This window comes from Tasmannia lanceolata, unplaced genomic scaffold, assembly GCF_043159265.1.
Source record: "Tasmannia lanceolata isolate RefF3 unplaced genomic scaffold, GAP_Taslan_0.1 ptg000012l, whole genome shotgun sequence".
NCBI classification, from domain to species: Eukaryota; Viridiplantae; Streptophyta; class Magnoliopsida; order Canellales; family Winteraceae; genus Tasmannia; species Tasmannia lanceolata.
In genome coordinates, this window is record NW_027518689.1 from 48,346,641 (window position 1) to 48,359,087 (window position 12,447).

The 12,447-nt window shown below is 36.6% G+C and overlaps 2 pseudogenes across 2 annotated transcripts; one reads left to right on the plus strand and one right to left on the minus strand.

Moving 5' to 3' along the window:
* The first annotated feature begins 900 nt into the window (after positions 1-900).
* LOC143888396 (protein ETHYLENE INSENSITIVE 3-like) lies at positions 901-9,028 on the plus strand (annotated as a pseudogene). Its single transcript, XR_013254578.1, has 5 exons — positions 901-3,597; positions 5,389-5,477; positions 5,571-5,701; positions 8,186-8,338; positions 8,422-9,028. The product of XR_013254578.1 is annotated as a protein ETHYLENE INSENSITIVE 3-like (transcript).
* Positions 9,029-11,468: 2,440 nt separating this feature from the next.
* LOC143887429 (SKP1-interacting partner 15 pseudogene) lies at positions 11,469-12,447 on the minus strand (annotated as a pseudogene). The gene is made up of 2 exons (XR_013254175.1): positions 12,374-12,447; positions 11,469-12,241 (listed from the first exon to the last, which is right to left on the minus strand). The product of XR_013254175.1 is annotated as an SKP1-interacting partner 15 pseudogene (transcript).

Below are 12,447 nucleotides of genomic sequence, written 5' to 3' on the forward strand. Positions count from 1 at the left end.
CTGGTGGCATCTTACTACAACTTCAATTAGAGACATTCAATTTATAAGAAATCATAACGCCAGGAGTCCTTCCAATCTCTTGGTGTGAAGCCCTTATAGTGTTGTTTACCTTTCTTTTGCTATTTGTCTGCTTTGTGTTTCTGTTTTTATGCTTTTCAGACGTGAAGATAGATTCTGCTCTGTATTTTTCTTCTTCTTTGTTGGCCCGTGCAGATCACGGGGTCTCTTTCTAGTATTATATACCAGGGACATACAACTTTAACCTCACTAGATGCCTCCAAAGAGACGGGCAATACGACTACTAGCATCACATTATTTTTTCCAGTTGAACTGTAGTGAGAGTAATAACAGCTCTTCTTTAAAACATAGGTGGAAAATCAGATCCTGATGGTCTCCGCTACAAAATTATTACCTTTTGGTGGTGTTTTCATGCGAATGCTACCATCTTTAAATTACATTGATAATGATGATGTGTGCATATTTGTCTTGCCAACATTGATAACTTTCCGGAATGAATATGTGCACATTTCTTAAAGACCTGTTTGTATTCCTACGAACTTTACTTTGTAAGAAAGAACATCAGTTTTTACAATTTTGGCTGGTTAGGTCTCTTTGGAGTTCTAATATCACTGTTTACAATTTTCGCTCCATTTGTAATCATATTATTTTTTACTTGGTAACAGATGAGTAAAGGAATAGATGCTGCTCTTGAAGCAATTATATAGTTCAACCAGAATTTCAAGAGGATGCCAAAGGACTACTTGTTGAACTTTGATTGATGGAGTTGATAGAGCTACTTTGTCCCTATGTTAAAAAGCTTTCCTAGAGGGTGGAGATTCACTGCATGCAATTTGGACTTGGGCTTCTATTTTTTTTTTTTTTAGGTTTATGTATGAACTTTGTTTTTTTGTGTTGGTACTGGACAACTTGTTTTGTTTAATGAATATTTCTGTTATGTGAAGACATATTTTAATGTCAATTAATATTTAGTGTGCTTTGAATTGTTTGTGATTTCAATCAAAAATTTGTATATATTTTAGTTGAGTGACAACTATTTCACAGGTTTTACAAAAAGATTTAATAAATATAGATAAATTATTATTATTGTTATTATTATTAAAGGCTTTAGTGGCATAGAAATAGTCAGTCACTGAAGTGTTGTAATATTAGTGGCAAACTTTAAGTTGTCACTAATATTGAATAATTTGTGACAACATTTATCGTTACTAAATACATGTTTTAGATTCTTAAGCCATTATTTTAGTGGCGACAGTATGACTTTTAATGACAACTGCTTTACAATTTTGTTGTCACTAATAGTAAATAATTAGTGACTACCATTCTCATCACTAAAAGCGAGTTTTAGATATTCTTCAACCATTTTTTTGTGGCGACTAGAGGTTTTTAGTGACGACTTCTTCACAATTTTGTGGCGACAAGTTTTGTCACTATTATATATATACTTTTAGTGACAACAATAATGTCATCACTAAAAGATATCTATTTAGTGGTGATATTTTGAAGTCATCACTATTACCTTTAGTGACACATCTATAGTGGCCACTCAGTGGCAACGGTTTTGTCGCCGCTAAAACCTTTTAGTGTCGACATTGAGATATTTAGTGACGACTATTTTCGCCACTAAAGAGCCTTTTTCTTGTAGGTGGATTCACAGAACGAAAGACCCCAAAAGTGAGAACTTGGGATTGAAATCTTAATTTGTAGGATCAAGGAGATGACCGAAGAAATTGTGAATATTGTGAATAATGATTTTCTATCTCTTCCTTCTGAGGAGCCTGACCACTTACTTGAAAATGAATCTCTTCCTTCCGAGGACTCCGAGAAGTCACCAGAGAATGAGGTTGACATCTCACGTGCGAGCGATAACGAAAGTAGTGAAGAAGATATTGAAGTAGAAGAACTTGAGAAGAGAATTGAGAAAGATCAAATTCTACTACAACGCCTCAAGTATCAGAATAAAGGGAAGAAGGTTATTGTGGATTCAACTAACCACGAGAAATCTCAAGAAAGGGCGCGCCGAAAGATGATGTCCCGGGCTCAGGACATAGTACTAAAACATATGCTTAAAATGATGGATGTTTGCAAAGCTCAAGGCTTTGTATATGGAATCATCCCCCAGAAAGGAAAGCCAATGGGTGGTTCTTCGGACAATCTACGGGCATGGTGGAAGGAAAAGGTGAAGTTTGATCAAAATGGTCTTACGGCAGTTGCTAAGTATCTTGCGAAGATTGGCATACCCCGAATGAATGAAGAAAGTAAATTGGTTACTGTTTTTCCTCAAACTTTGTAGAGCTTGCCAGACAAAACTTTGGGTTCTCTTTTATCAGCACTGATGCAGCATTGCGACCCTCCTCAGAGAAGGTTTCCAATGGAGAGGGGGGTTCCTCCTCCATGGTTGCCAATAGGCAATGAGGAGTGGTGACAAGAATTGGATCTTAAAGAAGACCAAGGTCCTCCACCTTACAGGAAGCCACATGACTTGAAAAAGTCATGGAAGATAGGTGTCTTGAAGGCAATGTTCAAGCATCTGGCGCCAGATATTGCGAAGATTCGCAATGTGGTGATGCAGTCGAGAAGCCTGCAGGATAAGATGTCAGCGAAGGAAAACGCCACATGGTTGGCCGTCGTAAATCAAGAGGAATTGTTGTGTAACAACCTCAACCCAGATTTTTGTCCTCCTCCTCCTCCATACAAGCAATGGAACTCACACTTTGAGCAGTGGCAGTGAATACGATGTTGAAGATAACTCAACTGTTTATGGTGCGCTTATAAACTTGGGAACTGGGCTTGTTCCACCTACTATATCCAATGCTGAATTGGCAGCTGGAACTGATTTCAGTCGGAAGAGGAATCTGTCGGATAGGCTGGAGATGATGCTTGATCAGACAAAATATACTCGTGGGTATGATCAATGCCCTTACAACAACAACAATGTCGGTTTTCATGACGTTATTTGAAGAAATAACCATCAATTCAGAAGCCCGTATGGTTCCAACTCTATGGGGATCGAAATTTCGAGCTTCAATATCAATCATGAAGACCAGCCAACTTTCAATATGCCTTTCGGCCAGCCCAATCCAAGGGTTCAAGCGTATCAGCCGCTGCCTCCCATGAATCAACCTACTACAAATCTCGATGGATTGGGGATTCAAGCAAATGGGCAAGAACCCATTAATAATCTCATCCCATTCAATGACAATAATTTTCAGTCAGGTATGGGCTCCACTTTTGAAAGCATAAATTTCATCAATGATCCAATTCCTATGCAGCCAACTATTGAAATGGATAACTTTTTCGGCTAAGGGAACCTGATCGGTGGTAGTTTCTTGGGAGAAGACAACTTCTTCATCAACAATAATACTCTGCTGCAAGATGAAATCTTCAATCAGTCTAATATGATGGATCAACCATTGGACATCAACGCAGATTTCAGACTTGGGTCTCCTTGGAACCTACCACCCTTGGAATTCTGAATTGCACAAAGTGGTGGGCATGCCGCCGGAGTAGGAAACTTCCTAGTGGTAATTCTGAACATAAGGGGCTATGAGTCGATCTTTGGGCGCATTGATTCTTCAGGTTCATACTCTTCATATTAAAACTTTATTTTAAAATTCTGTTCCGAAGGAGTACATGATTAGGGGATAGGAAAAAAAAGGAACTGTTTGCAGTTTCAATGTCTTAGGTCTAGGATTTTTATAGGTTCGCATTCATTGGAGGTACAGGATCTTATCGACACATGGTGAGAATATGATTTAGTCCTGCTTTGAAATGCTTAAATAAGTTTCATTGTTGGAAAGTTGTTATTTGTTATGTTAATATTACTTACTTCTTTCCTTTTATACTAAATAGATTCCAGTTGTACATGTAAAATTTGACAGAATTTATATTATTCTTGGGTACACTACAATAATCTCAAGGTGTGCTTATAAAGAGCACTTATATGATAAATATAGAAATAAATTAAGATAACTATGGAAGGAGATATGTGTAGATTATTCTAACCTAATTACTAATAAAATCTAGTTTCCTAATCTATCTAGGTTACCTCTACTAGCCAACTTGCCTAGTATATTAAGATGATCCAACGGTGAGATCTACACCAAATTCAATGGTTGGAACTTACATATTCTAACATGCCCCCTCAAACGTATGTGGATTGAAATCAACATACGTTTGATTACAATGAAATTCCCCATTAAGAAAATAAAAAATTTTCCCCATAAGAAAATAGAATCCCATGATTTAAAGCGCACTCCCGAAATTTGATGAAAAATATCCATGTTGTCGCTGAATGTATATTGCAGAAGAAGACGTCGCTTGTTGATGTCCCGGGAAGAGATGGATTAGAAAGAATCATAGGCTGATGCTGATTTTAGGCCTAAATAAGAGGCATATTTGCCCTTTAGATTTTCTAGGATTTTATTTTCCATGTTATTTAGAATTAGGAAGTTTAGTCTTTTAGGAATTCCTATTTTAGTATGTTTCTATCTTTAGGTTGCTAATTGCCTATTTATAGGCCTCTTTACATCTTATTTTGTAACTTTTTCATGATTATTGATATTGAATAAAGATTATTCTCCCTCTAATTCTGGTTTTCTTCTTCTCTCTTCTGATTTCTTCTCTTCTCTCCCTAAATTCGTTTATTCCTCTAGTTGTTTTCGTCTCTTCTTCCCCTATTCTTCTAATTCTATCCACTTTCATCTATTTCTCTCCCCTTTCCTCAACTTTTCTTCACGGTGCTGCATCAATTTCGTATCAAAGCCAATGATTCAAGCTACCTCCGATCACAGCAAAAACTTCCGACCTAATTTTTTTTTTCTTGTATTTTCCTTTTGGTTATTTTACATTTCTGTAGGCCCCATTTGCTCCATATTATTTACAAGATATTTGTGTTTTGGATGTGTGCTTTTCTGCATTTTCATTTTGTACATTTTTTATTTTCCTATCTTGAAATGATTGTTTCTTTGAGTGAATCAATTTATTCATGATGCGCCTTTTCATTCTACTCTCTTTCTCTTTTCATGTGATTGCTAATGCACTCTTAGAGATTATCCTATGCTTGTTGATCAACTTATTATATTATTCAAAAGGCTATTTCTGTGATAAGTACATTTCCATGCACTCTGATAATTACCTTGGCTGTTTCTTTTAATAATTGATTCTTCAGTTTTTATGTTTGCTTAATGTAACATTCTACTTTTCTGGTTATTGCCAGAGTTCACCCTGAATATATTACTATCATTTGAGACTGGGATATATCTGATTGAAACTTGCTATCTCGTTCTATTTCATTTTTTTTTTAATTTTGAACGGAGTTCAAGTTTCATTATCACCTGAACGTTCTTTGCCTGCTTTGTTCATGGTTAGGTGGGAAGAAGAGATCATCTTTCTATTATGATCTTTGGAATATCAAGTACCTAAGTAAATTCAAGTGGGACAATCTTACTGAGGAAATGGTACTTCAACATGCTAAATTTCTTATTTTCAAGTGACAGTGATGCTTTAGTGCAGAATCACTTGTTTTTTGAGTTGTGTTACTGCTAATTCAGCTTACAAGAATGCCACTCGAGACCAAAAGCTGGCTCTAGAGATATCTCCTGCCAAGAGGGAGCGTGATTTCTACCTTTCGAAGGTGGATCAGTCTCGTGCTCTGAGTTCAATGAAAGAACGAGCAAAAAAGGTATATGTTTGCCTACTTTTTCTTGGGTTAAATATTTGCTTTTGTCAGTGGATTTTGTATGCAATTGTTAGACCTTGAATTTATCTCTACACAGGTCATAAGTTCATGCTTCATAAGAACTTATGATTAGAAATCATGTTTTAGATCATCGATTACAAAAAAGTCGGAGCATTTGAGTTTTTCAAAACTTTAGAAGATTAATTAGTTGAAACTCTTAATTGCCAACAACTTGTGTCTTGATGGCTTTCTGATATGTAAAGTAGATTACTATACTCGTATAGATTGAAAAGACTCTAGTATGAGTATAATTTTTCATCGACACAGTGTTATTAGGCATGATTGCTGTCAATTAATTTTTCATCGACACAATGTTATACAAAGTCATCCTCTCTGATTTTGTGTAAACATGCTGGTGAATCTTCATAAATATCATATATACAAATAGTTTGTGTTTCATTAAAAAGAATTCTTCGTGCTGATAGAATCTAAAGAAGTATTCGGATGTTGTTGGGTCATGCCATATGGAGAATTTGGTCTAGACAAAAGAGAACCTGATCCCAGAGAATGTAGGGCACATAAAGCAAAAATATCATAAGTGTCCCTAAAGTATGAATATTGTATGCACGTGTAGCTGAATATTCTATTTGTTGAAGATGCTTCGGCTGATATTACTTGGACGAATTGGGAGCTCTTCAATGGTGCAGAGGATTGATATTTAAATGGTCAAATCACACCTTGGAGATGACTGCAACTTAATGCCGCAACGTAATTTTGCTATAGATAATGGATACCTGTGATTCTTAAACATACTGTTTATTTTGGAATAATGCTTATGGTTTTTCACTTTTTCTGAAGTGAAAATACAAGAGAACAACAATTTGGCAGATAAAAGAGTATCCTTGTCAGTGGTCTCCTAATCCCTTTTATATAGGAGCCTTACTCTTCACTAATATCCAATTTTGGGACTAAGCCAACAATACACCCAGCCTAAAATCATACATGGGAACTCTCTGAATTACCTGCTTGGAAGCGTGCAATTAGTTATCGATGGATTTATACAGGAGTATTTATCAAATGGCACAATTGAGTGGCTGAAAGCCAGATTGGTTGCAAAGGCTATTCACTTACCTTTGGTATTGACTACTCATTGACCTTTGCACCAATTACAAAGCTAAATTCTATCTTTATTGCAATGAATAAAGATTGGCCACTCTTGATAACTTGGCGTCAAGATTATCTTTCGTCATGGTAACTTACACAAAGAAGTTTTACTGAGCAATCTACTTTGTATATTACTAAGGGATAATCAAGCAAGGTTTGTAAACTAAGAAAGGCAATATATCATCTAAAAAAGTTTCCTCAAGCTTGGTTTGATAAATTTAGCCATGTCATTACCAAGTACGAGTTTCATTGTATTCATGTAAGTCACTATTTCTATGGAAATAGGAAAGTCATGTTGTGATCCTAGCTATATGTGGATGTCATTGTAGTTACAATGAATAATCAAAGAAAAATGGATGCAATTAAGTACTTGCAAGAACATGTACAAACCAAAAATGTGGGAGAATTATATTACTTTCTTTGTATTGAAGTTGCGAGATCGAAGCTTGATATAAGTTTATCACAAATGTAGTATGTTATTGATCTCAGAGACAAGTATGCTAGGGGCAAAGCCTATCGCCACCCCTATGGATCCCAATATTAAATTATTAAAGGACAAGGGAGAATTATTTGAGGACCCTGCTGGATATTCTCACCGTGTTGGAAGGCTTATCTACCAGACTATTACATGTCGTGACATTACCTTCTCTGTAAACATTGTCAGTTCATGCAAGTCTGCCTGTTGATCATTGGAGGCAATTCGAAGCATCCTATATATTCAAGGATGTTCCAATTTATATGGAGTTTTGTGATTTATCACTATGTAACTTATAGAACAAGTGAATGAATTTAAATTTTAAATTGACATTCATTATATCCCATCCGTTTCTATCCATAATGAGTTCTAGTTCTTTTTAGGGATCTAATGTGATTATATAGCTACTCCTGAATTTGATGTTTGTTTCTCATGACACGAGAAAACTATCCCCAGGGTCTTTGCTCTCACAAATTAAACTTTTCCATTGCAATCTTAGTGCATAAATGCAACATTTGAATAGCAGCTAGCCAACTTTAGTTTTCTTTAGATGTTAGTTGCTTCTATCTTTTCTTCGGCAATGTGCATTTTATTGCATGGGCGTCTGTTGTTAATTAAGTTTTGCTAACACAATCCACAGCTCCACAAATCCCATTCTTTTAAATTGTAGGCCCTCAGAAGATATTTGTCAGATTCCTATAATTTTTTTTGAGGTTTGAGATTTGGATGTTAATTAGATCGAAATTGTTGACATTATTATTCGATACATCTAAATGCGCACAAGATAAGGATCTAATTTTTCATTTGTTAATCATGTACTATTTTGGCTCTCTTATATTATTCTGCAGAAGCAGAAAGCTTTCGCAGGTTCCGACTCCAACCCCAGTGCTACGATTGTTATGCAGCAACCCAAAGTAATTCGCCATTTTCCACAGACACAACCAGTTGTTGGGAATGCCGCCCAGCTCAAACCTAAGCTTTCAAAAGACATTTTAGCTGGGGTGAGTGTGCACCTACTATTTATCCCATCAAATTATGGTTCCTCTTAGACTATTTCAGACTCTAATGTGTAGCTACCCTGCAGGTGTTTGGCAATTCTCAGTCTTGACCAAGCTTAGTATGGTTGAGTAGGTGATTGGGAATGAGAGATACTGAACTGTGAGGCTCTTTATATGCTGGTTGTGTCACAAAGATGGAAATGAATATGTACTTTGCTGATTCTGGTCAGTTTCCCTAGCTTAATAGCTTGTCATGAAGCTATTCTTTTCTTCTTTTATGGGTGATTTTGAGTTATAGAAGTGCCACCCTTCACAGTTTATGGAGAAACACAAAACTACAATTGAAATGGTGAATGGACGTTGTACATGAAAATTTCATTGAGTTGATAAAGCCTTGCAAGCAGAGTGAAATAGTTTTACAAATAGTAGCCATGCAATCTTTATTTATTTTTATTTTTGAATGGTTGTAGTAGCCATGCAATGTACAAATGAATTTTTCATGGAACTGAAAACACTGGAAGGAAAACAAAATATTTGGGCTGTAGCATTGAAATTCTAGAGGCAGAAAAACAACTTAATGCTTAAATGAGTTGGGCCATAACGGTAGATCCCCTTCATGCACAAGTGTGTAACCAACCTAAACTTATTGCATGGCTTCTACCATGGGTCGCTGATACTATCCTTTTTTTGCTATTTTTGTGGTTGTACATTTCGCACTTTAAATATTGGTTGCAAAATATATGTTGTGCCCACTGATTTTGGGAACATTAGGGTTTATATTATATGTAGGTCCCATATAGATGTCCTAGTTATTACATATATCATGATTGATACGGAAATGAATCATAAGTAAATAATCATATGTGGGCTCCACATGATGGCTGTGTCAAGTATGTGTACTTTTATGTTTCTTTTCGACCCAACTAAACACATTATTTCTATTTTATGTTTATTTTCTCTACACTTTCCTATAAAAAAAAACACTCATAGTTTTTTCATTTCATTTCCTTTTGCATTTGCCATACCATTTTTGTTTCCTTTCTCAGTCAAGTGAAGCATCTGAAGGGAGCCTTACTGCCCTTTTGAAAGAGACACATGAAATCGTCTGATCAATCCAATAAATGGGTCATTAGAGGTCTTGATATAAAATCATAACTGCTCAAAGATGAGTTTTTTTTCCTTTAAGAAATAGTCGTTTTTAGGAATCTCAGAAGTATAGATTGGATGAAAGAAAGAAAATTAAAATATAATATGAGAAAATTGGGCAGGACAAGCCAATTAAGGTTTGAAGTTTTAAGATTTAGCCAATTAAGGTTTGATCTCTTAAGACTTATTTCTCCACTTATGCATGTGGCTGCATAGAAATAAAGACCCGAAGATACAATACCACAAGCCATTTATCTACTCTTGCACCCCAATTCCAATAGCAAACAAGCATGCCCAAGCCAAGCTTAGATGGAACCTGAAGAAACAAGAAAGAGTAACTCTGTATATCCTACACAATTCTGGGCCTTCTTTAATGGAAAGTGAAAAGGCATGATAACACTTTTTCACAAAAGCATGTGCATTTTGAATCAAGTACTCATTCATAACCCCTCAATTGAAACAGTTTAATTAAGTAACTTCTTAGTTATGTGATCATTTTAAAATTGGACCCCAGTGTAGATAAGCCGTACCCCAAAAATATCCTCGAATAGTGTAGCTTTAAATTAGAATATAAAACCGTCCCATGATCCGAGGGTTATGACCATCCTCTGGAGAATGCTTTTGCTTATCAACATCAATGCCTAACAGATCAATGATTTAGATCATCCAAATATGTGGGCCCTACACTTGCATGTCCACCTAATACACCATATAAGATAAACTAACCATGCTAATTTCAATGATTTATTTAATTGAACACTACATCATATTAGGCACTACTTCTATTGCATACAAAAAAGATTAACTTAAACCAACGCTATTCAATCTTTACTTAGAGGGACCTTCAATTTATGATAATATCCCTCTAAATTAACCAAAATTATATCATTTCCCTCTAAATCATGGAAAGAAAATTTTCCCCAAGAATTATTTTTCATCAAAAATTGTCCAAATAGGGCCTTCGTTATCAAAAGATTCCTTTACCTTGCTTTCTTATAAAAGTTTAGGGCCTCTTTGAATAACAAAATAAAAATAAGGCAAGTTTACTTTAAGTTAATAAATGCAAATGACGAGTACAGGCTCATGTCATTCCATAATTACTGAGAACAAGCTCGATCGAGCCTCCGCAAGCATGCCTCCAGGTCAAATATTGTTAATTCATCCTGTAAAATTGATAAAAAAAAAAAAAACCTGATTAGTAAGAACTTATTTGAACCACATATTGGGGATCTGGTTTTCAATGATCTTGAGAACGTTCCTTTCATCAAAAATCTAGCTAAAGGGGGTAAAGACACTTCCAGTTTGAATATATAGCAGTATAGATATGACTGGCCTTTCTAAAGAAGACAGACAGTCTTGTGACTCAATTTTGATCAATGACTACTGAAAATATTGCAGCAATTCTAAAGAATATTAAATTTTCAAAGCCATTTGCTTTATGAATGGCAACTTCCCTGCATAGACAATACTTATGAAGCAGTACTAAAGGTGAAAGAGATGATTGATATCACACATGCACGCAAGGAACAAAGAGATACCATAATGCATTTCAAATCATCGAAAACCCGCTCTCAGAACAGAACCTACTGCATATCGATACTATCTATAAAGTGAAGGGACTTTTTAGGGGTAGTAAAAAAAATAAAAACTAGAGGACTGCTAGACTCACAGGCGCGCCCTTGCAAAAAAAAGAAGTGGAAGGGCGCCCCTATTGGCCAATAGCCATTTAGGATGGCACAGAATATCACAATCATAACTGTCATAAACAGCTATTGACCAATGGGGTTTCCCTTTCACTCCTTTTTCTGCAAGGGCGCCTGTGAGTCTAGAATTCCTCTAAAAACTAAGTTATAAGTTATCATAAATAGATACCGCACAGCTCGACCAGTGTGTGAGTCCGTCCGTCCGCCGCCGCCCCCCCCCCCCCCCCCCCCACCCACCCCACGCGTGCGCGCGCGCGCACACACACAACAAAAAATGGCCCAACGAAACTTGCTTAACGTGTTCAAAACCAATGAAAACCATTGGGGAAGCCTCTATAGCATTGGTACAGATATTTCTTTCCTTCTATAAATTTAAGTAATCAACTAATTTTACTTGTGGTCAGTTAATGAAAAAACCAATCTCCACCCTCCTTTCCCCTCCTCCAAACATTCCCACATTGCCAATCTTCCCACCCCCATCGCCGAAATACAAACCCGCCCGTCTCCTCCAAACACCTTAAACTTACTAGACCCCTGAAAAATCCTAAACATTTCCTGCGGCATCTGCCCCATCTCATCCCATTCCAAAGTATCCAAATCCAGCCTCAGAATCAAGAACCCAGAGCCCAAATCATTAAAATAATTTGACTTGATCCCCCCAACCATTAGAATTTGATTCCTCCTTCCACGAATCAGCCTCGGCCTATTCAACATATCAAACACCCCTTCCCACTCTTCCTTCCCCAACCAATTCCAACCCTTGGGCTTACCAAATTCCGCGTAATAAAGCTTCCAATGGCAATGCCAAAGTGCATGATGAAAGAGTGCGAAGACGGAATCACCTATCAGAATAGGACTCCTGGAAATGAGATTTGAGGAGAATGTGAGCCAGGAACCGGAATCAGAGAAATAGAATTGAGCGCGCTCCCTGAGAACCAGGATTTCCATTCCGGTGAGACTTGGTAAGACAGTTCCATGACCTCGAAATAACCAAGCACAACCGAGTTGGGGAAGAACGCGGAATCGGCGAGTGATAGGTTTGAGAACGATATAAATCCTAAGGAACATGAGATCAGTCAAAGAATTCTTATTCTAAATCATATTGACCATCAATCACATCTTTTTAATCTCTTAATCCTCGTTTTAGAGTTTCCAAGAACACAAATTCAACCAAGAACATAGTTCTTACCTCGATTCCCGCTTTCCGATCCCAAAACACGATCTCTCTCTCCTTCCCCATGAAACTCTTCTCTTGGGTCTGAA